This window comes from Mus pahari, chromosome 6 (assembly GCF_900095145.1).
Source record: "Mus pahari chromosome 6, PAHARI_EIJ_v1.1, whole genome shotgun sequence".
Lineage (NCBI taxonomy): Eukaryota > Metazoa > Chordata > Mammalia > Rodentia > Muridae > Mus > Mus pahari.
This window is the reverse complement of record NC_034595.1, coordinates 79,707,169-79,731,873: the sequence shown is the minus strand read 5'-3', so window position 1 is coordinate 79,731,873 and position 24,705 is coordinate 79,707,169. Positions and strand designations below refer to the sequence as shown.

The 24,705-nt window shown below is 46.1% G+C and overlaps 1 protein-coding gene across 1 annotated transcript in view; it reads right to left on the bottom strand.

The window, feature by feature from the left end:
* Positions 1 to 22,115, bottom strand: part of Phc2 (polyhomeotic homolog 2) — a 100,635-nt gene extending 78,520 nt beyond the window's left edge. The window contains exon 1 of the mRNA XM_021200335.2: positions 22,068 to 22,115. The gene's annotated coding sequence lies outside the window, so the exon portion shown is untranslated. The remainder of the gene's footprint in view (positions 1 to 22,067) is intronic.
* Positions 22,116 to 24,705: the final 2,590 nt, after the last annotated feature.

Genomic DNA, 24,705 nt, shown 5'->3' with positions numbered 1-24,705 from the left:
CCTGCCTCTGCCTCCCAAGTGCTGGGATTAAAGGTGTGTGCCACCATGCCAGGCTTTTGTTTCTTTTTTAAGGAAAAGTCTCCCACTGAACCTGGAGCATGCATGCTGGGCAAGGCTGGTCAGCCAGTGCTCTCTGGATGTACCTGTCTCCTCCTCAGTGCTAGGATTAAGTTGGCTCTCCCTACTGTGCTGGCTTTCTCACTGGGGTGCTGGTGATCTGACCTCGGGCTCTCATGCTTCTGTGGCAAGCCCTACTTTCAGACTGCACCACCTCTCCAGCCCCAGTGCTTTCATTTCTTTAAAAAGAAAGATTTCAAAAGAATTCAGATTTCTTTTTAAACTGTGAAATAGGGAACAAGTAAATGACCGGGGATTAACATGAAACTGTATTCTCCTGGTATTCATTTACATGTCCTTAAAATGCATTTAAATTACTAGTTAGAAAGTCTCAATCTAATAATTTTCCTCACCCAACATACACTACTGTTACTTATTACATCTTAAACATTGCATCTGTACAGCTAACTAGAGCGTAAGCCTAGAGATTATTATGAGCTACCTAAAAATACTGCCAGTTTCCAATAAAGCTATAAGAAAACATTTCTTTTTGTTATATTCAGGAACTGGCTTAGCATTTGAAAAATTATCACTATACATCATAGTAGTAAAAAAAAAAAAAAAAAAAGATAAACACATGATTACCCCTATAGCTCAGAGATTCTCGACCTTCTTAATGCTGAGGCCTTTTAATACACGTTCTCATGTTGTGGTGACCCCCAATCATAACTGTAATTTTGCTACTGTTATGAATCATAATGTAAATATCTGAGATGCAGAATATCTGATATGTGACTCCCATGAAAAGGTCATTTGACCCTCAAAGGGGTTGCAACCCACAGGTTGAGAACCAGTGCTATAGCTGAAGGAAAGTCATTTGGAAATTTTATACCCAGTCTCATAGCAACTCTAAGCAAAGTAGAAACAAAAGAAAATGTCCTCAACTTAAAGTGGTTGTGTGATAAAACCTACAGCTAACACATTTATTTACTGAAAGTCTGAACGGTTTCCCCTAAGACTGGGAACAGCAATTCAGTTCAATATTAATCTTATTACACTAAAGATGCTAGCCCACACAATAGAGCAGGTTTTAAAAAAAGGTGTAAGGACTGGAAAGAAAGACATAGAACTGTCTTTATGTGTAAACATGCTCGTGTTTTCAGAAAATCACAAGAAACCTGTCAACTTTTATTAGAGCCACAGTGAATTCATTAACGCAGAGAGGTTGAGAAATGTGGCCAAAGTCACATTTACAATTAGTAATTGGAAAAGTCAGAGTTCAAGTCAGGAAATGTCTAAACGTCTGGCCTAGAGATTTCCTCTTAACCAATAATATATAGTAACTCAAAGACTGATAAGTTATTATTCATGATAGATGAAATTTTTTCACCCAGCACAAAACAGACAAAACCAGAAGTCTCAGGGTTAAGTAGAATAATCCAGAAAGACAAAAGCTACATGTTCTCAGCCATATGAAAAGCTAAAAAAAATGTCAAGTAAGAAGATAGAACAGATCACTGGGGCTGGGAAAGGCTGGAGTAAGAGATGTAGAATTGGGATAATAATTCTAAAATTAGGAGGCCTTAAGTTCTAGTGATCTATACACAGTGTGTAACTATAGTTTACAACAACCTATGATTATTTTATGAAGAATTAGAAAAGAGGAGTTTGAAGGCTCTGTCTTAACTTACTTTTCTATTTCTATGACAAAACACCATGACCAAGGCAACTTATAAAAGAAAGCATTTAATTAGGCTTACAATTTCAAAGAGTCCATGATAGTGGGCCAAAGGCTTAGAAGCAGGGGTAGCTGAGAGCTCACATCTTGATCCATTAAGTAGGAGGTATAGAGAGAGGGCACACTGTGAGTCTTTCAAATGTACAAAGCTGCTCCCACAAGAGACACACCTTATCCAAGAAGGCTGTATTTCCTAATCCTTCCCAAACAGTTCCATCAACTGGGAGCTAAGTATTCAAATGTATGAGCCCATGAGGACAAATAAAATGACCACAGGCCCCAAACACAAAGACGGAAATGTTACTTTCCTTGGTCTGATCATTTCACACTATATAAATGTGTACCTCACAAATATGTACAATTATATTTTCGATTAGAAAAAGAGTGAAGCTTTGCCTCAAAATAAAGAGTAAAAAGAAGGGTAGGGAGTATACCTCAGTAGTGTAGTGCTTGCCTTGTGTGTGTGTGAGGTTTTAGGTTCAAGTCTCAGTAACTGAACTGAGTTATTGAACTGAGTAATTGAACACAGTAATTGAAAAGAAAAGAAAAAGAAATAAGACCTAAACGCTAAATGCAAAGACTAAACTTCATGTCTCCTCTCCAACTTCTACAAATTTCATCCAAATTTTGTTGGGGATGAATAAGAAAAACAAGACATGAGTCCTGACTCCTTGTTCTGTCTTTGAGAAGCCTGACTACTCAACTGACTGGCTTATAATAGAAATTATAGATGTGAATACCACACAGGCCTGCAAAGACCACATTAAAAATGCCCTTGCAAATACAGTGCCAGGCATATGGACCCTGCCTCGCCCTTACCCTAATACATGGTAAACATTTGAGTTTGGCATGACATGTCACCTCTAATCACAAAAGACAAAATCAGAGTGTTGAAAGTACATTAGGGCATCACCCTCAGGTCTGAAGGAGGGCAGAATTTGGAAGCCTGGTGTAGGGTTTGAAAGCAAGGAGCTAAATGCCCAACTATCCACAAGCCAAAGTAAAGGCCCTCATGTCCTTTTTAGGGGTTATCATCAAGGACTTTAGATAAAGTCGCTCCATTCAAGGTTCATAAGAGTAACCAGGAGGTAACAAACATTGTAAACTAGCAAGCACTTATTAAAACTGTCCTGTAATGCTCATGTCTGACAGGAAGCTCTCCATCAACACCAGACACCAAGTACAGGCAGAGAGGAGCTGCAGCCTGACGTGCTCTAACGTGAGAGCAACCTCAAGGTTTGCTAAAGTCCAAAGCATCCTTCTCCCCAAAATCCCAAGTCCCCCCAACTCTGAGGCCTTCCAAGCACCGACAAGACACTCTGTGGAAAATTCTATCATGAGACTTGTTTGCATGAAAAAAGGTATTTAAACACTATATAAAGTTACACTCAGCCTCTCTATATAAGGGATACACAAAATACCATCTTTATGTGAGAGTTGGGTTCTATCTCCAAAATTTCTCATTATTTAGAAGCAAATATTCCAAAAATTAGAGAGCCATACTCTGAAATGCTTCTCATCTCAGCTTTTTAGGGGATCTTTTGGTTGTTGTGGGCCCAGCTGCAAATCAACAATGCCTGCTAAATTTGGGGATTCAGTACCTGCTAGGGCTAAGCCTCGTTTCCCAGGCCGCTAGGGAGTTAGGCTTTGAGACTTCGGTCTATCGATAGTGAAGATATCACAAATGGTAACATAACGGTGACTCTTGGGTCTTTTCACATATTCTATGAAGAAATTCCACTGACGAGTCCACAGGCTCAGCCAGAAATGTTAGTGAATGTCCTTCAGAGCTTGGCCTGCAACCCCAGTAGCAAGCTCTGACCCTCTATCATATAGATCCACTCCATGCTCAGGTCAGAAACAAGATTATCTTGTGGCAGTCTAGAGGTGGCTTTCCTGCCAATTGGAAAGAGATCTAGACATTATTAGTCATGCAAAAGCAGGAAAAAGTGATAGACAAACAAGTTATTCTTGACTTGAAAGAGAACTAAGAGACCTCATGTTAAGGGTCAGTGTCAAGGGGCTGGTGAGATGGTTCAGTGGTTAAGAGCACTGACTGTTCTTCCAGAGGTCCTGAGTTCAAATCCCAGCAATCACATGGTGGCTCACAACCACCTGTAATGGGATCTGAAGACAGCTACAGCGTACTCACATACAATAAATAAATAAATAAAATCTTTTAAAAAAATGGTCAGTGTCAATTGAGAAGGAGTTAATCAATAGACCTGCAGTGTTTGTGGATGTCACAGATGGGATCCTAATATGGTAGCATAGGGAATGATCACGCTCAAGAGTGGACTCTTTTACACTGTTTATTAAGGCCATCTTTTACACTGTTTATTCATCAAAGCAGGAGAGAGCATGCCCCTGTCACCCCTGTGCAAGGATCCACAGTGACTGAATAATTCACGTGTGATCATGTAGGCTCTGCCATGCAGTTCTCTGCTTGAAAGGTTCAGTCAGTGTTGGGATATTTTCTAAACTTGTCACTACTTTGAATGTATATGGATGACTTCATTATCATTTTATGCTTTGATTTGACCTAAAAAAAAAGTTCACTGATTTTCAGGTATTCCCATGTGACTAGGAGCCTCAAATCTAGGAAACAAATATAATAGCTTGAAAGGTGCAAAGCGAATACTGGGCTGTCTGATTAGAATGTAATAACTTGGGCAGATAATTAGATTTTCTGTTGTTCCCCCCCCCCAAGCTCATAATAGCAGGAAAAATTGTGTTCTTTTAACTTTTAGTAGAAAATAAGTGCACAGAGGAACTGATTTTTTATGATATTTTTTAAATCCCACAGTAGCAATCTCAAATGTGAATGTTGACTTTGAAAGAGTCAGTACAATTAGACTTGGTCAACAGTACAACCTCAAACTCAAAGACTCCAACATGTGGCTGGGTGTTGAATTAAGAGGGGATATCAATATCTATGTCTGCCAATGTCTATGCCTTTGCCTATGTCTTTATGTCTATGTCTATATGACTATGACTATGCCTATGTTTGTCTATGTTTATATCTTTGTCTTTTTCTATATCTGTATCTACGTCTTTGCCTATGTCTATGTCTGTCTGTGTTTATGCCCTGTTTATGTCTATACCTTTGTCTTTGTCTATGCCTATGTATTTGCCTATGTCTTTTTTTTTTTAAAGATTTATTTATTTATTACATGTAAGTACACTGTAGCTGTCTTCAGACACTCCAGAAGAGGGCGCCAGATCTTGTTATGGATGGTTGTGAGCCACCATGTGGTTGCTGGGATTTGAACTCAGGACCTTTGGAAGAACAGTCAGGTGCTCTTACCTGATGAGCCATCTCACCAGCCCTTGCCTATGTCTTTATGTCTATGTCTTTATATCCAATTCTTTGTCTCTGTCTCTGCCTATGCCTTTGCCTATGACTATGTCTATATTTCTCTATATAATCACATGCTGTCTTCACTGTTTTGTCATTGTTTTGGTCCACTGTATGCAAATCATGACTTTCAAATTATTTTCCCAATGAAAGAAACAATCATTTATGTGTCCAGCTCTGCATTATCAGGCAGGCCTCCTGCAGCCCTAGAGCACATGTCTATGACAACATGAGAACAGTCCCAGGTTGCATTTGTGCTCTGATGACAGATGAACTATGGGACTCCTGAGGGTTGAGCTGTGGTGTAAGAGAAAGCGCAGTGTAATGAAACTCATGGACGCACTGTGTAGTGCCCTTACCTCTCGGCTCATTAGGTACCCAAGAACTGAATTCATGCTGTGCTGGAGACAGAGATGCCTCACACACATAAGATACTAAGATGAGTGTGCATTGCACATGTATACTACCCCCCCCCCCACACACCATGTGTCCTATACACTAGAGGGTTAATAGCTGAGGTTGATTTATTAACCTATGTAAGTTGATCCAGAGGCGGGTGTTTAATTAGTTTATGAACTCCAGTGTCAGGTGCTGGCAGCTTGGAATCTGCCAGATCTAAAGAGAGCCAGCCTGGAGCATGGGCATCTCACGCTGGCTTAGTCTTCATCTCAGTGACCCTTGGGATCCTTTATCTCAGTGACTGTTTGTACTGCAATGAGATGCCCAAACAAAACACCGAGTGACTTTAGATAGAGCAAGGCGGCTTCAGGGTTGATCGCTCCAGAGCTGCTCACGCTCCTGGCAATCATGGACTCCCAGGGAGGCGGAGTGAGGTCGGAATGAGCCTAGGCTCAACTCCCTCCAAACCCTTGAACATCTGTAACCGCAATTTAGCCCCTGGCCATATGATAGAAGCTGTGGGAAGATCTCCTAAATCTCCCTTCATCTAACATATCAAATATAGGCTTATCTAAATATATACCTCATGAATTATTCAAAAACCATGCTTTAAGTGAAAATGTGTGTGTATGTACGTGTGTGCACATGTGCCTCGTGTGTGTGTGTGTGTGTGTGTGTATGTGTGTGTGTTTGCACAGCGCTGGGTATTAAACCCAAGGCCTTGTAAATGCTAGATCTAAAAAATATAAGGCCTTGAGGAAATTAGAGATTTTTACCAAGAGGGTAGGAGAGGAGGAATGTGATTTATCCTTCCTCCATAAACAACTGAAAACTGGAGAAAAGACAGAAAACACTGTTTTTCAGATATTAGCAGACAGATAACACAGGCATGTGATGCCTGAGCAAGAAGACACAAAGTGACCCCTGGAAAATACTAGGTTGCTTCCTGGGGCACCTCCAGGGACAGTGTGAGGAGAGAACGGGTCTTCAGAGAGCCACTGGGCAGAGAAGATGGAGATCTGGGAGGGAAAATGGCTGGAGTACCTGTAAGGAGGTGAGTGAAGAAAGGAAAAAGGAGCAGAAGAGAGAGGAGAGGGAGAGGAGAGGAGAAGGGGGAGAAGGTGTCAGGGGAAAGGGGGGAAGAGGAGAGGAGAAGGAGGGGGAGGAGAGGGAGAGAAGAGAGAAGAAGGAGGGAGAGAGGAGAGGGAGGGAAAGGGAGAGGGAGAGGGAGGAAGAGGGGTGGAAATAGAGGGAGAAGGGCATGAAGAAGGGTGGAGAGAGAAGAGGAAGGGAGAGGGAGGGAGAGGGAAGGAGAGGGAAGGAGAGGGAGGGAAAGGGAGAGGGAGAGGGAGGAAGAGGGGTGGAAATAGAGGGAGAAGGGCATGAAGAAGGGTGGAGAGAGAAGAGGAAGGGAGAGGGAGGGAGAGGGAAGGAGAGGGAAGGAGAGGGAGGGAAAGGGAGGGAAAAGGAGGGAAAGGGAGAGAGAGGGAGGGAAAACACTCTGGAATTGTGCACACAGGCCTCCCTGTATGCTTAGCTTGTCATGCTTAGCTCTGAGGGACATGGAAACACACATGAGAACTACTCCAGACCACCTGGAAGAAGCAGATGGAGCAGCCCCTGCTCGGGCAGGGCAGGGCAGGGCAGGGCAGGGCAGGGCAGGGCAGCTGTGTTCATCTGGGTTTCAAAACAATTTAAAGGAATAGAGCAAGTGTCAGCAATGGGAAGATCAAATTCGCAAAGGCTCGTCGAACCCAGTGAAAACAAGAAGGCAGACAAAGGAGTTGGTGAGAGACCCCAGGAGTGGGAGAACTGGCAGATGAGGTATTAAAGCAACATTAATAACTGCACCCCACGTGATCAGGAGGCAGCGTTAATAATTGCTCCCACATGTTCAGGAAGTGACATTAATAACTGCCCGCCATGTGCTCAGGAGGAAGAAGACACAGGAGCGTGAGGATAGGGCAACCCCAAATCCATCTTCTACTGACTAGAAAAAACAGCCAAGGCAAAAACAAAGCGCACGAGAGTAACAGCAGATTAGGTGACCCCAGCAGATTAGGTGACCACATCAGGAGTGACCCCGCAGGGAAGAGACAGAGGCTGGAGAGACAGAGGCTGCCTTAGTGAGCAACCTAAGGTTCCCCACGTCAGAGCCCCAGAAGGGAGAGCCCTGGGTGGAAAGGAGCAGAAACAGTAAAGTTTCCAAATTCAACGAAAGCCATAAATTTGCAGACCCAAGAAGTCCAGCTAAGCAGAATACATGGGAAAAAATTACTGCAAGGACCGTCAGAATCAAACTGCTGAGCTGATAGCAAGAAAATCCCAAACATTCTCAGAAAAAAAAAAAAAAAAAGGACATATTACATAGGAGCAAAACTCAGGCTTTTTTACACACCATTACACAGCTGACAGTCAATAGACATCTTTAAAGAGACTGAAGAAGAAAAACAAAAACAAATTAAAATCAGCCTCAAATTCTATACTCAGGAAATATTTCTCAAAATGAGGGTAAAAATTAATCTTTTGAGACATATGAATACTGAACAGATGAACTTTATAACAACTGTGCTATTGAAAATGTTATAGGCTGGGCTCAGTGGTGCATGCCTTTAATCCCAGCACTCAGACTTCTGTGAGTTCAAGGCCAGTCAGGGCTACATAGTGAGACCCTGTCCCCCAAAACACTTTTTGAAGAGAAGTGAAATCACAGGAATACATGAGAGAACGACATTTGAAGTCAGTAAGGGAGAGCCATTAGGAAACTCCCTAATATTTGAGAAACTATGTGTTTTAAAATAATTCATGAGTCAAAGACTAAAATCTCAGGGGAAAGTAGAAACTATTTTGAATGTAATGAAATGAAAAAGTGTCACGTATAAAACCCATGAGAGAGACAGATGCATGGTCCATAAAGGATTTGGTAGCCTTAAAATGCCTATTCCAGAAAGAAAGTTCTTGAATTTTAACATCAGCTTCTGTCTGAAGAAGTAAGAAAAGAGCAAATGAAATACAAAACACAAAAAGGGAGGGAAGACAAACGGGGTGGGAGCATGCCAAGCAAATCAGCGAAACTAACAGTGAGATGGAAAACTTAGCCAGAGGGATGTGAAGGGAGAACCAGAGATGACAGCTCTCACAGATGTCAAAAGGGCAATGAGGCAACATGAGGGATCATTTCCTGGAAATGCAGATTATCGGGTTCCTTGGCCAGACACATAAGTGAGCCCCAGGTCACAGTAAGAGACCATCCTTCCAAAACCAAGATGGATACCTCCTGAAGAATGACACCTGAGGTTGGCCTCTGGCCTCCACATATATGTATGCGCATGTGAGTACACACACACATGAATAAAGAGAAGGCCTGGCCAATGCTCACCCAGAGCTTAGCATGTGGAAAGCACTTCACCCATGATTAGTGAAACCATCCACGTGCTAGCTGGTGCCTGTCTTTATATATTTGCCCTCAAAGGGAATGATGAAGTAAGCTACTGTCCTCATTGTGTTTGTCCTGTTGCTGCTGCTACAAATTGCTACAAATTTAGTGGCTTGAATAACACAATGTAACTCCTCAAAGTTCTGGACCAGGAAGTACTCCATTAGTTTCTTTGGGCTGAAATCAAAGCAGTCAGTAAGGTTACACTGCCTGAGGGGAACTAGGAAGGACTGTCCCGAGTCTTCCAGCATCCCTTATGGCTCAAAGCCTTATCTTTCCAATCTTTGTCTCTAAGCCCACCAGGCTGCCTCCTGCGCTCTGCACCTCCCTCTTACCAGGATGTCTGTGATCAAGCAGTCCAAGACACTTTCCCTGGGTCAAGATCTTTATCTTAATCACAGCAACAAAGAGCCTTTTCCTTTTGAGGCAACATTTGTAGGTTCTAGAGATTTGGACTCTAGATTTGAGGGGTCATTATCTAGTCTACACCCTTAAGGATAAATTGTGTTGCATGGCAATTACAATGTAACATTTATCTGTAAAGGATATTTGGTTCTCTCTAAAATAAACTTCTTAGTACCCAGCAGCCAAATTCCAATCATATTCATCTGAAGCACAAGCAGGATATCCCCAACGTATTGAAGCAATTTAAACTCTATGTATATAATTTGCTACTATTATTGCTATCCTAAGAATGTGTGCAGGCACTCTGCATGTGAGGGTCAGAGTACAGGTCTGTGGAGTCAGTTTTCTTCTACTTTTAGATGGGTTTCAGGGATTGAGCTCTGGTCCTTAGTTTTTTGTTTTTTTTTTTTTTTTTTTTACACCAAAGCTTAAACCCACAGAACCATTTCTTTGGCCCTAAAACAGCTTTCTAAGACCACTAACCAGAGTCAAGAGAACTGGGAGCAAGTGTATTTGATGGTGGCAATTTAACCAATTTCCCTTGTATTATTGTTGAAAGCATGGAATAAGAACCTAACTTAATTCCCAATGCAAATGTTTAATAAATTGTACTCCCAGTCATCAGTATATAATAAAAACCATTCTGCACACAGTCCCATCTTATGATAAAGCAGAAAGGTCATCTCCTCTTTGATTTCTTTCTTTGTAGGAGCAGGGAAGTTACTCCTTTGGGGACTGTGATGTCTTAGGCAAAGCACTGCAGAAAAAGTGGGAATGCAATGCATGTGTCAGCAGTTGTGAGCTGCATGTCCTTGGGAAACAGGAAGTAAGACTGGACTTTCTAACTGAATGAGGGATGACAAGCAGAGCCCAGAGGGTCTTGTGTGTGCTGAGGAGCCTGGAGGAAGCAGGGGCAGAAGGGAAGTTTCAAGGGAGCCGAGTCTCCTTCTCTGTGGGAATGTCCTGAATGATGATGAAGCAAGGGCCAGACAAGGGAAGCTCAATCTCAAGGCAGCTTGTACTCCTGGCAAATAGGACCTCACGGCTCCGGGCCACAGCTAGGGGGCCCGATGCCAGCCAGGGCCTGGCACGCCTCCCAAACTGGGAGTCAGTGCCTCCATCACAGTCAATAGGTTAATCCTGATTTCCAACCTGACTGGATTAAGAACATCTAGCTGAGTTTAAGTATGAAAAATTTAAATACATATACACATATATATAAAACAAATTGGTTCAAAAATGGTTTGATTCTAAGGATTTTCTGTAAGAGAAAAACCATTGTTGCCAGCAAAGCTGTGAAAAATTAAACACTTGGTACAAAATTTAATAAAAGCCTAATTGCTTCTTTCTTGGGGATGAGGCACATTTGCCACAGGCCAAGTAGTGACGATCAAGTTTATACTTTCATTATTCCTGAGTAATAGAATCAGGCATGGATGATAAAATACACAAAAACTCAACTACCGGCACTTCAGAACTGTTAATAAAAATAATGAAAGAAAGGACATCTAGCAGGGGTGGGGGTGGTGTGGTGTTCATGACCTTGCCATCCACAAATGTGTAAACGTGCTGGCCCAAATCCACACCCACTTCTATTCATCCTGGACACACGTAGGCTATAGGCAATGGCGGTTTAACTAAGGGAAGCTCCACCCTGAGCATGGGTGGCTCATCCCATGGCCTGAGCCCAAGGACATCTCCCATTTTCTATGATAGTCTGAACTTGCCTCTGAGAGAGTGATGTTCTGTCCTTTTACTTCATCAAACCGTCTTTCCTCTTACCCGAGGTCTCCTTGTCTTTCCCTCTTGCTAACTGGACTGAAAGACCATCAAGGATGAGGATCCTCGGAGTCCAGACTGTACAACTTCAAGGAAGTCACCGTACCTCTGAGCATCTCAACCTCCCCGTTTCACGTGGGATTAGTGGGAGGTCACAGCAAACAGCAAGAGGTAAGTTCTACACAGAGCTCACTACGTAGCAAACAGCTCACAGCAGCCATTCCCATCCGTGGGTTGCGACCCCTTTTACTGGGCTGCATATCTGATATTTACATTATGATTCCTAACAGTAGCAAAATTACAGTTATGGAGTAGCAATGAAATAATGTTATGGTTGGGGTCAGCACCACATGCGGAACTGTATTAAGGGGTTACAGCGTTCAGAAGGTTCAGAATGAATGCACTAGACCATCTCATTTCATTAACCCTTTGAGGTACAAGTTATGGGTATTCCTACTACTCACAATAAGACTAGGGCACCGAGGGGGATGGGAAGAACATGAGGTTCATATCTAGGCAGCAGAGGCAAAGCTGGAACCTAAGTGTCCTACTGACCTCCACTTCCTGCTCCGTACAGGCCAGTGACAAGCCACTCATGGTGCAAACCATCATTACATTAAAGCACAAAAGGGCTTAAAAATTACGTTTCTTTCAGACAATGCATAAGAGAAAGCAGGTAAGAAACAGGGCCTTTTGTGATCTTAGTCCCAATGGAGACAGATTTGTCTTTCGCTGGTCCCGTATTTGCAGAAGATGACTTTGTCCCTGGACTCAGTCTTACAGGTCAGTATGGGATTTTCCCCAGGCGAGAACCAAAGGTACAAAATGTCAGGAGAGAAGCTTGCCGTGCGCGCCCACTTATTTCTTTTCACGTTTATGCCTTTACTTATGTAATTATGTATGTATGTATGCATGCATGCATTCAGTGTGAGTCTGCATGCATATGTATGTGGACCCACACATGCCATGGAACACACGGAGGTCAGGGGACAGCTTGCAGGAGTCACATCTGTCCATCCACTTTGTGGATTTCAGACATCTGAGGTTGTCAGGCTTGGTGTGAGGTACGTTTACCCGCTGAGCCATCTCCCAGACCCATCTCTCCCTATCCCTAACTTTTCTTTGGAAACAAGGTCCCACTATGTAGCCCAGACTGTCCTGGAACTCAGAATCCTCCTGCCTCTCAGACTTCCAAGTGCTGGAATCACGGGCATGCACCATTACGCCTAGTGTTGCACTGCACTGTTTCTACAAAAACATCAATAATATTTTTTTAAATGCAAAGTATTTAAGTAAGCTCAGGTCTCCTTACAGTCAGAAAAGCAATTCAGGGTCACATTCACAAACATCTAGGTGTGCTGGGCGTGGTGGCCATGCCTTTAATCCCAGCCTAGCACAGCACTCGGGAGGCAGAGGCAGGTGGATTTCTGAGTTCAAGGCCAGTCTGGTCTACAGAGTGAGTTCCAGGACAGCCAGGACTACACAGAGAAATCCTGTCTGGAAAAACCAACCAACTGACCAACCAACCCTCCAGGTGTAAACCCCACCTCCAGGTCACTGCTGAGCTCGGCTTTCACTTCCTCTTCCATGCAGTGGACAACTTGACAATGTGTCCAATAAATCATTGGTAATTTACCAAATGTAGAAATGGATTCATAGCAACTTTCCACTTCCAGACAGTTTCCTGGAGGAGTGGGTCCCCCGTGGCAGTCATCATTTGTCCTGGAGAACTGCCCTGCCCTGCTCTGGAGAGAGAGCTTCCTCTTCAAGGACCCAGAGAAGCCTTGTGCCTCACTGATCTGTGCTTGTGATTCCCACCCGTCCTTCCCCGACGGGAAAGGATGGGAATAGTGGGTCCCATAGCCTCTGCACTGTGGGCATCCTTCTGATATTCACACCTCTGTCGGAGAGGTCCCCTGGTAACCAGGTTTACCCACCTGCTTCCCTCCTCCCTTTCATTCCTGGGTCGGTATAAAAATGAACACGCAGTGACTTGATGCAACTTCCAAGTCAGTCAATGTGGACTAACAAATTGCAGACCTTAGATCTGACCAAAGGAATCTGCCAACCCAGAAGTATGGATGTTAAACATGAATGGAGAAAAACAGAGAGGGGGAGGGAGAGACAAGGAGAGAGAGAGAGAGAGAGAGAGAGAGAGAGAGAGAGAGAGAGAGAGAGAGAGAGAGAAGCATCTCTAAGAATTCACTGTCTCTTTTATTTTTATTGTGTATGTTTGTGCTTGTATGTGTACATGTGCACTGTGTGTGTGCTGGTGCCTGTGGAGGCCAGAGGAGGAACTGGGTTTACAGGTGGCTGTGGGCTGCCTGATGTACTGGCAGAACAAGCATGCTTACCCATTTAGCTGTCTCCAGCTCCCATTATCCATTGCCTTTACAGATACTACTTTTGTGATGTTTGAAGCTATCGTGGTAACTGGTTGCCAAGGAACCTGAAGAGGATCCTAAGAAAGTTACTGAGAGGGCATCGGAGAGGACCTTAAATGGTAAGATCCCTGAGAGGCTCGGTGTTCTCACTGTAAACATGATGAACAGTCTTGTTTCTGAGCCCCAGAACATGTGTGGGAGGGAGTGAGACCATATACAGTCAGGCCTTCAGCCTGGGTCATGGCTGTCTCTCTCTATGAGAAGAACACCTTCCCCACCACAGAGGCTAACTGAGCCAGGCTGAGTTGGTGAGATGCTCTAAGGGAACTCCAGGCAGAGGGCCTTCTTTCCCTATAATTTCCCCGTCCTTCCTCCTGCCTCTATCAGACGGCATCTGAAGCCCACAGCCGAGTCTTCCCTGCACGGCTACAACCCGCCTACCTGATATTGCCAATGGATTTTCCAGCTAACTTCCTTTAGAAATTTGAATGCAGTTCCAGATATGAACAACACATGGATTCTGGATGGTTTGGCTACAGGAAGAGGAAGGAATACTCTCCTACAGACATGGTAGGAGGGGTGTTCTCCTGGGGAGTATTAGGTAGTTATGATCAAGAGACACAGAGGTACCTTGGCTTTGCATGGGGGAGGGGCGGTGTCAAGAGCCTAGGTGACAAGTCCAGGTCCCATGGAATGATGATGCAAAACAGAGGTCCTGAATGACCGTGATTCAGGACACGGGTGGCAGGCATGGGGCATGTGCTATCAACAAAGGAGTTCAGTTCGTTCATCTGATACGTATTTATCGAAGAGCTTGGTGTTGGCAAAGCCACAGTAAGCCAGAAACAGACCCTGCCATCAACAATGAGCCAATACTGACTTCAACACATGTAGTTCTTTTTGAGGCCAGAGCCCGGCTTCTGAGTAGGGATGGCCCAGGGACCTCACCAGAGCGGGTAAGCTGCCAAGTCTGCACAGGTGTGCTCTCTTTACAATCTCTTCCTTTACTATCAGTGACACGTGAGCCCACAGAAGGGGGAACGAAGAAGAATACATTCATACAGGGCACAAGCCTGGATACTTTGCAGTTTAGAGATAGTGAAAGCGTAGAATTGATTTGTTCAATAGCCATCTATTACGTCCAAGGACTAGTGCTAGGAACAGAGTCAGACAGTCCCCAGAAATTACAGACGTGTGGCCAGTACTAAGATGATGGGAGAGGAAGGGTATTGACAGGAAAGCAAGCCTAACAGATAAGAAGAAGCCGGTGGCTATAAGCAGAATGCTCGAGAGGAGTGGAAGGGGTGCTCCGCAGCTGCAGGTACCCATGACCTGACCCACCCTCGCATCCCGCTGCTCCCGTGTGCTATGGCACCTGACCATATTCCATTCGTCCCTCATATTGTGGGGACTCGTTGAGTCTAGACTGGTGGGTTAGAGGACAAGAAGACGGCCACGTGCCCAGAGGGAGCCTGTGAAAAACTTAGCCCTGGAAGGCTTGGTTCAAGACATATGCTATAGATTACAGTGTACCCAAAAATCTTTTCATGTTTCCACCTGCACACATTCTTAGACTTACTTGGCCATGTTGAGAGTGAAGTACAGGAACACACACAATGAGAAGGCAATGAAAGTAGGCGGAGAGCCATCACAGCCTTGTCTGCCTTCCCCCATGAGGCTGGGAGGACTTGACCAATGGGTGGTTAGTCTCAAGCTATACCAGGATATGGTCAGGATTTGGTTAAATTATTACCCAGAGGAGTGGGAGGGATAGGCGGGTGAGTGAAAACTGGTTCTGAGACAGCAAAGTCGGTGAACACAAATACTTGCCTCGCTCTCAGTACTGAGTGACCATGAGTGGACCCCAAAAGAGGAAAGGGTACAAAGAGGAAGCTTTCCCCGTTTTTCACCATCCTGTGTGTAGAGGAACAGAGTGGGAGCAAAGGCAAGGATGTGCCGTGAGCAGCCGTGAGCAGCGCAGACAGCTGTGGCCAGTTGTTCTGCCCCACAGGGAGCCTCTGGTTTGAGGAGCACTGCCTGTCCAGATGGGGTGGACAAGTCACAGCACACCTGTTTAGCTCATTTTTCTCTCAGTAGGTTGACAAAGTCCCCCTGCCTCCCACGAGCAAATGGCTTATAACTGACCACAAAACGAATAGATGTGAACTCCTGTTTAGTATCCTCAGGACCGCAACCCCATCGGGTAAGCCCCTCAAAATAGGATGGGTGGCTTTCCTAAGTTGCCAGTCTTTCATGTTGGCTGGATATCAATGTAATGTTCAAGATACTTCCCTGCTGCCCTCTAAACCGCCAGTCTAGCCCCAAAGAATCCCCACAATGTGAGGAACGAATGGAATGTGATTAGGTACCATAGCATAGTAAGGACTTCGAGCCACCAAACCACTTGCCCAAAATAAAGGCTACAGAAAAACAAACAAAAACAAAAAACAAAAAGCAAAAAACCTTTCAGCTTCAGGGGCAACCCTGCTGATATCTTCAGCCAGAACCTAGTCTATGAGGCCTATCACATGAGGAACGAACATTCAGGATATCTTGTTAAAAATTATAAAGAATTTCAAGGGTCAGGGAGATGGCTTAGTAGGAAAGCTCGTTTGCTGTGCAAGCATAAAGACCTAAGTTCAAATCCCTGAAAACCACAGAAGCTGGACATGGTAGCACATGACTGTAATCCCAGCACCCTAACCATCAGAGGTGGACCCCCAGAAGGAAGCTCTCATGCCAGCTACTCAAACATAAACAAGGTGGAAGGCAGAGACCAACACCATAGGTCGTCTGCCCTTTGACCTCCACCCAGAAGCCCTAGTTCGAGCATGCCCCATCCCTACAATTAGGTTCCACGAGGTAGTAAGCCAAACACAGGGTCCTTCTGACATTAGGATGTAGGCAAAACCAGTCCTGCTTTCCAAAACAGTCCAGAGTGGTCACATGTAAGAGCTGAGTCACAGCTGGCTCTGGCCCCATCCCTGACACACATTTGCTAAGGTTAGGCGACATCTTCCAGCATTGTGAGGAACTTAATGGGCTAAAACACAGAATGCCTAGTACGCTACAAGCTCTCAATAAATGACCACTCTATGGTCCCTGCTTAAAACGACGCGCAGGTAGCAATTTTAAAAGTTCAAGAAGTGAATCGCTGGGGCCGGAGAGCTGACTCAGAAGGTAGCATGCTTGTCACGCAAACATGAAGCCCTGCGCTCCAGCCACAGAACCTGGGTTAAGCCAGTGTGGCAATGTGCTCTTGTCATCCCGGAGCTGAGCAGGTGGAGACAGGTGGGTCCAGCCAGCCCTGCCTGAATCAGTGGGCTCCAGGCCAGCAAGATACCCTGTCTCAACAGCAGTAAGAAACAGTAACAACAAGCAAGCCAAGGTTGTATCTGAAGGAAGGCGGAGGCTGCCTCTAGCCTCCATGTGTATGAACACACACATGCACATGCATCAGCACACACATGTGCACACACGCAGGCAGAAATGACTGCTATTAAAAGTTGTCAAAGAAACAGTATTTTAGGACAGAATTATGAAGCAGATGGGGAAGGCCAAGTCTTCTGCTAGATTCTAACGGCTTTTCTTGTCTTCAGTGGTACGCACAGACGGATAAGCTGCACTGCTGTCATTTCTAATTTGTACTATGCTCCTCTTTTTATCTGGCCCCTAGTGTTCCTATGCCCCACTCCCCAGCTAAGGTGATGCTATGGGTTCCACAGTTATGAATGGCCTCCTGTTTATTAAAGAAGACACATTCGTCACAAGCCCTGTACACTGTCACATTGCAGACCCATTCCCTCCTTAACCCTTTGCTTCTCTTGCCTTGTGTGATACTGAACGCCCGTGGCAACAGCCTGGAGCTGGGGATTTTGTGTAACAGACCCAGGTGGACCCCAGGAGCTCCTTGCCACCCCCACCGGCCTGCAGCAGTGTCTGGCTTGGCTGTCCCTCAGTCTGAGTCAGCTGGCCCTGTGTCCATCAGAGACACCACACATGATGGTGGGTAGCATGCCTGTGTCACATAAATGGGTTCAACAGCGCTTTTGCTTCTCCAATACCCCTTGTTCTCTGCCATGCTGACTCCCGTCTCCTGTCACCGGCTCCCAAAGGGAGGCAATCCCTGGGCACCATCTTCAGATCTCTACCCTGGTATTTTTATGTTGTTACCACAGGTGAACTCAGCTAACTTCCTGGCTTCCACTGTTACATTCTCCATATTAGATGAATGTCCGGATGCCAGACCTCGCTCTTTGGAACATCAGTCACCGCCTACTCCCGAGCATAGTACTTGTTGCCTGAGAAGTTCTAGTATCACTTGCGGACACTTCAGCAGTCACTTCTTCTCCCCCAGTTTCTGGTATGGTCTCCCTCACTTTACCTTTCTTTACCAGGGTCCAGACTCTACCGATGCTCTCTCGTCTTTGTCGTTTGGATCCAACTACAGTCTTGTTCGTTACAGACTGGACTCGCCTCTGATTTTCTTCCAGTCACCCTATCTCTCTCACAGCCGCCCTGTTTAAGTAACTTGCTAGCTGACTGTATTGTCCATTCTCTCCCTATCCAACTCCAGTCTTTATCCTACCACTGAGAATCTTCTCAAACACTGCTTTCACAACACCTCACTTACCTAACCCCGGATCTTCCATCTCCCGTCTGTAGGATAAAACCATAACTCTTCAGATGGCCATCCCAGGCCTCCCACAGGCCTGTCTACTTGAGCTTGATCTTGCCGGACTGGTTAGCCCTGTCAGTTGACCCCTGAAAACTCTCAAAACATTCCGGTCTCACAGTTTATGAGCACTGTGTTTTCTGTCTGGGAATTCTTCCCATCTTCCTTCTAGAAGAGTCTTCCATGGCTCTGAGTTGATTTTGCTGCTGTTTGCTGTTGTGTAATGCTATTGTTGTTGTTGTTACTGTTGTTGTTGTTACTGTTGTTATTGTTGACAGCTTTAGGGACTTGGTTCTTATCTTCCACCTTGTTGGGGTGTGAGTTCTGATTTCCTCTGCTCGGCGATACCTCAGGCTGGCCCAAGACTTTCCACCTCATGTTCCAGGCTCCCCCTCCCACCTCCACAGAGGGAAGGAGGGGATTACGGGCATGATGCTTCCACAAGCCTCTTTTAGTGAGTTCCGGTGGCCTGTCAGGCTTGCATGGCAAGAGCTTTCACCCACTAAGCCATCTCTCTGCCCTTGTTTTGTATTCTGAGAGAGGGGCTCATGTAGTCTGAGCTAGCCTCATAGACACAACATAGCTGAGGATGGCCTTGAACTCCTAACCCTTCTACCTCTACCTCTGCCTCCCAAGGCATTTGCTTTCCCAAGGCCCTGAACAATTCTTCCTTGGGAATCACAGTGCCGGACATTTTCCGTTTTCCTTTCTTAATCAATGTAGTGCTTTATGGCTCAAAGAGGTGCTGAACTGACTTACATTTGGAATCCATTTACTTCACACACGTATAAGAAGCCAGTAGAACCAAAGTCAAGGAGCTTACCCTAAGTCACATGACCAGTAACAACCGAACTAGGATCCAGATTCTTCTAAGCTGAGAATACCCCAATCCCCATGCCACCTTCCTCATTTCCTGTGCCCATCAAAGCACAAATGCCACACAGTGTTTGCACACAAACTATGTGTGACCACATTGACTGAGACGGTTGCTCAAATGCTACCTTAGAGTTCACAGCACTGACAGACTTGTCTGTTCTGCCAGAGCACATTTGAGACCACTGGAGTCACCTCCTTTAGTTGGCTTAATCTTTGACATCAAAAACTCAGGATTCATCCTCAAAAGAAATGTGGGGGTTCCAGACGGGTCAGTGGGTAAAGTACTTGCTAGGCAAATGTGAGGGCCCAAGTGTCAGTAACCCCAGCGCTGTTGCAGCAGGACGGAAAGTGGAGACAGGAGAACTCCCAGAAGCTCACAGGACGGCCAGCCTGGCCTACAAAGTGTAGCAGCAATAAAGAGACCTTGTCTCAAAAAGGTGGAAAGTGAGGACAGACAGATGAGGTGACCCTCTGACCTCCACATGTGCATGCACACACACATACACACACCACACACATATGAGCACACACGTCACATATGCACACACACATGGGACATGCATACTGTCCCCCACGCCCCAGCACACAAAGGAAATTTGGGGTTAAGTGAAGCTAAAGGGCCTTTATCGGATTCAAACACGTATTGAGTTCTGGAATGAGATACACCTTACACATCTGGGCCCATCTTTGCTCTGTCTCATCATGACCTGGAAGTACAGACAGGCTGGCTGGCTGGGGCAGGTGACGTAACAGACTGCTGCAGTTCTGGACGTGGGGACTATGGAGAAGGGTGTGGTTTCTCTGCTCTGATAGTTAGGATCTCAGTTTGTGAAACTACAGAAGTGAATCTTGGGTGGAAATGGGACTAAGGGGAGGAAAGGACAGGAGAAAGGAAGGAAAAAGGACAGAAAAGTGGCAGCCCAGGAAATACTTCATGAAAGACATGGACTGGCCCTGTTCTACACAGTCGGCTGAAACTGTCAGACTCACAGCTGGCACCATGAACAGCAGGTTCCGGCCTGTATGCATGATTTATAATCTGCCTGGAACTCACACGTTGTTCAGACTCACCTAGAACTCTATATGTAGCCCAGGCTGGCTTAGAACTTGAGATATGTAGCCCAGGATGGCTTGGAATTTGAGATTCTCCTGCCTCATTCAGTTGCTTGTGTTAGGATTATAGGCATGTGCAATCTCCCTGGCTGTCTGTGATCCCTCCTTCCCTCCCTCCCCCTCCCTCTCCTTTTTTTTTTTTTTTTTTTTTTTTTTTTTTTTTTTTTTTTTTTTTTTTTTTTTTTCTGTCGAGCATCGTGCCCAGGGCCAGGCTCTCTACCTGGGAGCTGTTGAAACCACTCCTTTCTGCTTCCACTTGTTGAACCTTTTCTCGGGTGACAAAGACCAGGAGTGAGGTTCACAAAAGCTCACAGGGTGGAAGTCACGGGAAAATACCACTGGAAAATCATGATGGGAACGAGACATGAAAGCCAGCTTTTAGAAAGTCCTACAGTAAAGGAGGCAGGATTGCAGCATAAAGCCAATTCCCAAATAAAAAGAAGGGGATGAGCTAGTCCCCTGAGAGAATTCCCCTTAGTCACAACACTCACTGAGCCTTCTGTTTGAATGTCCTCCCCAATCTTTGCAACAAACTCCTATTCATCCTTCAACACTTTGCCAAAGTACATTCTCTGGGAAGCCTTCTCTGATGTTGGATACATTTAACAGATCCATTCTTGCAACCCCATCTGTTCTTCTGCTATCACTTTGGTGAACAGTTTGTCTCTTCCACCACTCTCTAAGGACAAGGGCTAATTATCTTAGTGTAGCATCCTTTAGACACAACAGTGTGCCTGGTATATACCAAGTGTGTGTCGTTGTGTTGATAAATACCCAGGCTGCAAGTACAATTCGCATTTGATTTGCAAACCTAGGTTTGGTCGCTGGGACTTTTCATGCGGAAGCACGTTTCCCCTTGTTGTGAAGAAACGATTTGAGACTCATAAAGTAAGCCCCTTCCACGAGAGCACATTCATCTGCTTTTCATACCCTGGAGACTGGAGCATTTCCCCTCCACACTAAACCTCCTGGGGCTGGCTTGATATTAGCAGCACAGCTCCATGCTAGCATTTCTATTGTGGCGAAGGCTAAATTACACCAGGAGCCTAATGCGGCCACCAGTCTTAGTGAATTGGGGGAAGGGGTAATTAGAAGACAACATTTCTGTAGCAGATCTAGGCGCAGAGATGGAGGAGGAAGTTGATTCAAACCTAGCCATTAAAAGAATTCGCCAGAAACTCAAGTAAAACAGGAGCTTCCTCTGGACATGACAACACACTCTGGTGCCCAGGGTCTGTTCCCCACGGCTGTCAGGTCAGAAAACGGGGCAGTGCCTGCCTTGGGCACCCCTCTTTCTCTACCGTGGGACCTGCTTTGCTTAAGGAGAGAGCTCTTGTTTTCTTCCAGTAACAACAACCACAGTTTGCTCCCCAACGCACCATCTCGATCTCGCCTTCGATCCCCAGCAACCCCCACCAGGCTTAACTCGGGATCTTAAGTGCCCGTGGCTGGGCTGTCAGGCCGCGGCAGAGCAGGCGCGCGGTGGGGAGGCCGGACCCCGGTGTCTCCACAGTCCCCGAGAGGACACGGGCCGCAGGAGCGGGCCTCTCCACGTAAGAAGGCCACGCGCCCCCGAGATCGCGCGACTGCAGGGACTCCAGCGGTTCTCCTACTGCCTCCCGCAAACCCTGACTCCAGAGATCGCCACGGTTCTCATCGCGGCCGGGTCCGCGTCGGTGGTGAACCGGTGTTCACCGCGCTGCCCAGCCTCGCGCCACCGGGCCCTCTCGCCGCACCGTGACAGCTGGGTGCCCAAAGGGTTAAACCCGCCGCGCGGCGCCGGGTGTCCCCCGCGCGCCGCCCCGCCGCCGCCAGCCGGCCCCAGCGCGCACGCGCCCGCCCGTTACCTGCGGTGGCCTCCGTGCTCCTCCTCCACCTGGCCGCGCTCTCCCGGGGCCGCCCCTCAGCCCGCCCCCTCGGCTCTCCGCCGCGCACCCTGCTGGCTGCCCCACTGTGGCCCGCGGAGGAGGGGCCTGGGGGGTGATTACCATGTATTAGCATACCGGAGAGTGTCACGTGCCCACTCCAGCCAATCGTCACTCGGAGAAGGCGGAGATTGAACTGAACACGCCTTGGTGCTGCTCTGGGACTGAACCGGTGGCCATGGCAACGGAAGGGAGGGCGGAGGAGGGGGCGCAGGCTCTGGAGCATCTCTTCTACCTGAACTCCGCACCAGGACTCCGGGTACTTTTCCTGCATATGGAGAGCACCTCAAATTGGCCTAGCCAGGGAAATTCAGATCCCCGAAAGGCTCTGAACACTTGAACCACGTGCCTAACACTTTAATGCAGCTAACTCTCTGGTAGCCTTAGGAAGTACATATAATAAACTTAATTTGATACTGGGGCAAGTTTATGCTCAGAGAGGCTCGGCTACACACCCAAAGTCACACAACCACCACACTACACTGTAAAGTAGAAATGTGAGAACATCAGGTCCAGGGCTCTCCTGCGTTCTTCACAATTCCAAGTCGTTGAGAAAAAGACTGTATACAAACAGTCAAAAGAATCTTCATACATCAGCAGTGGAGCACCTTAGTACTGCCCCACAATGACCTACTGAAACATAAGCCTGGTACCCATATTACAGATGAGGCCCGGGCCAAACAGCTGTTGGGAGCCTACAGTTAATCATTCAATCCATGTATGCTCAAGCTATCAAAAATTTCACAACCAATCTTAATTGCACTGTTGCTATGGCCACTTTACTGATCCAGACACTGAACCTTCGAAGCAAGGCAAGGAGATTTCCATACTTATACCTCCAGTACTTTAAACACTTAGATTCCAATTCTGGCTTATCTGACTCCAGAGCTATATTTGTACCAGGCTCATTTAACTTAGGTTTAGGCATAAGAACACCTTCCCTAATAGAACTGTCACTCAAGATTGAAATATATTCTGTGACAAGTGGCAAGTGTTGAAGTCACAAAACATAATGTCACCCAGTTGGTAGGGGACTCTAGAATTCTGTCTCTCTGTCTTCATCTCTGTTAATCTGGTAATTCACCCAAAGGGACAAACACTCCCTCGGACTTGCTTAGTTCAGTGGCTCACTGATTTTAATGTAGCATGGATGGATTACTGGATTAGGCCCTGTGGTTTAAATGAACTATCTAGACACTTTAAGATCATTTAAAATATATGAACATTTCTTCTCACCAGACTGACTTAAAATCCAGTCTCCTTCTAAACTTCGACTTAAGAGCACAGACAGAGAGGCAAACCTACTTGGGTTAACAGACTGCTTAGCCATTCATCAGCCGTGTGATCTATGGCAAGTTCTAGAGCCTGTTTGTGCCTCAGTTTCTTCACCCATAAGGAAGGCTAGGAATGTTGGGAGCATTAAAGAATTAATGTATTAAAGGCATGCATTACAGGCCTGGCCCAGTGGGTAAGACTCCATCTTTGCTAACTGTGGTCATTTCCACATCTGGCCCAGGATCTCCCCGGAGATAGACAACCCACGTGCTCAGATCTCTCCTCCCTTCCTGGCAGTGGGACCCAGAAGTTGCCGTCATCCCCTGTGGCACATTAAACAGCCTGTTGTGCTGGCGGAGGCTTGTTATCTCTGCAAATGACATTCTCTTTTCTCAGGACCATAAATAATTCCTGGGCTCAAAGGACCTGGTCTCTCTTGCACATCTCCTAGCACCAAATTACCGGAGTGGCTCCTTGTCCAAGCTGAGCTTGGCAAGCCGAGAGCAGCCATTAGTCAGGGCCCTTGAAGCAGTTTTATGAGGGCCTTAATGAGGGAGATGAGCTGTCTTCAGGAACTGATGCCGTCTTTCCTGGCCACAGGAAATGAGCTCTTTGTGCTCAAAGGGTCTCAAAGCCCAGGCACAAGGAGGGTTCAGGAAGTGGCCTAGGGACTGGGCATTGTTGACACAGGCAGCCCCAGGGCTAAACAGCCTCTAAAGAGCCCTGCTCTTCTCCATAGAAGGTCAAATTATTCATGCTCCTACACAGCAATAGCACCAAAGGGTGGCAGGTGGTTGTAGGTGTTAAACTTCTGCCTCCTGCTACGTTCAGAGGCTGTCACCCCTCATTCCCCTGCCCCTTATCCCCCCCCAAGACACCACAGTATAGAACGATGGATGATGGCAGTGTTCCTGGAACTGGATGTGAAGCCCACTTCTTCCACAGGAGTGTCAATGTGATAGTGGGAGAGTTCCTTAAACCCTTTGCACCTCAACTTCCTTATCTGTAAAATGGGACAGAGAGTAGTCACTGTCCCAGGTTCTTGCTGGGATTAAGTGAATAACTAAAAGAGACAGCAGGACACCCTCCAGTAAGCATTGCTGATGCACTCGATAAATGTACATTCTGTATGTGCACCTGTAGCCTTAAACAGCCGGCCCTAGGCCCTCTCTCCAGCTCATGTTGGCCCCAGTCCCCTCTAAGATGAGAAAAAAAGGATTCCCCGTAAATGAAGACCCTAAGATAGAGAGCTTCAGTCTACACCCTGGATCTGCCCCACTCCTTG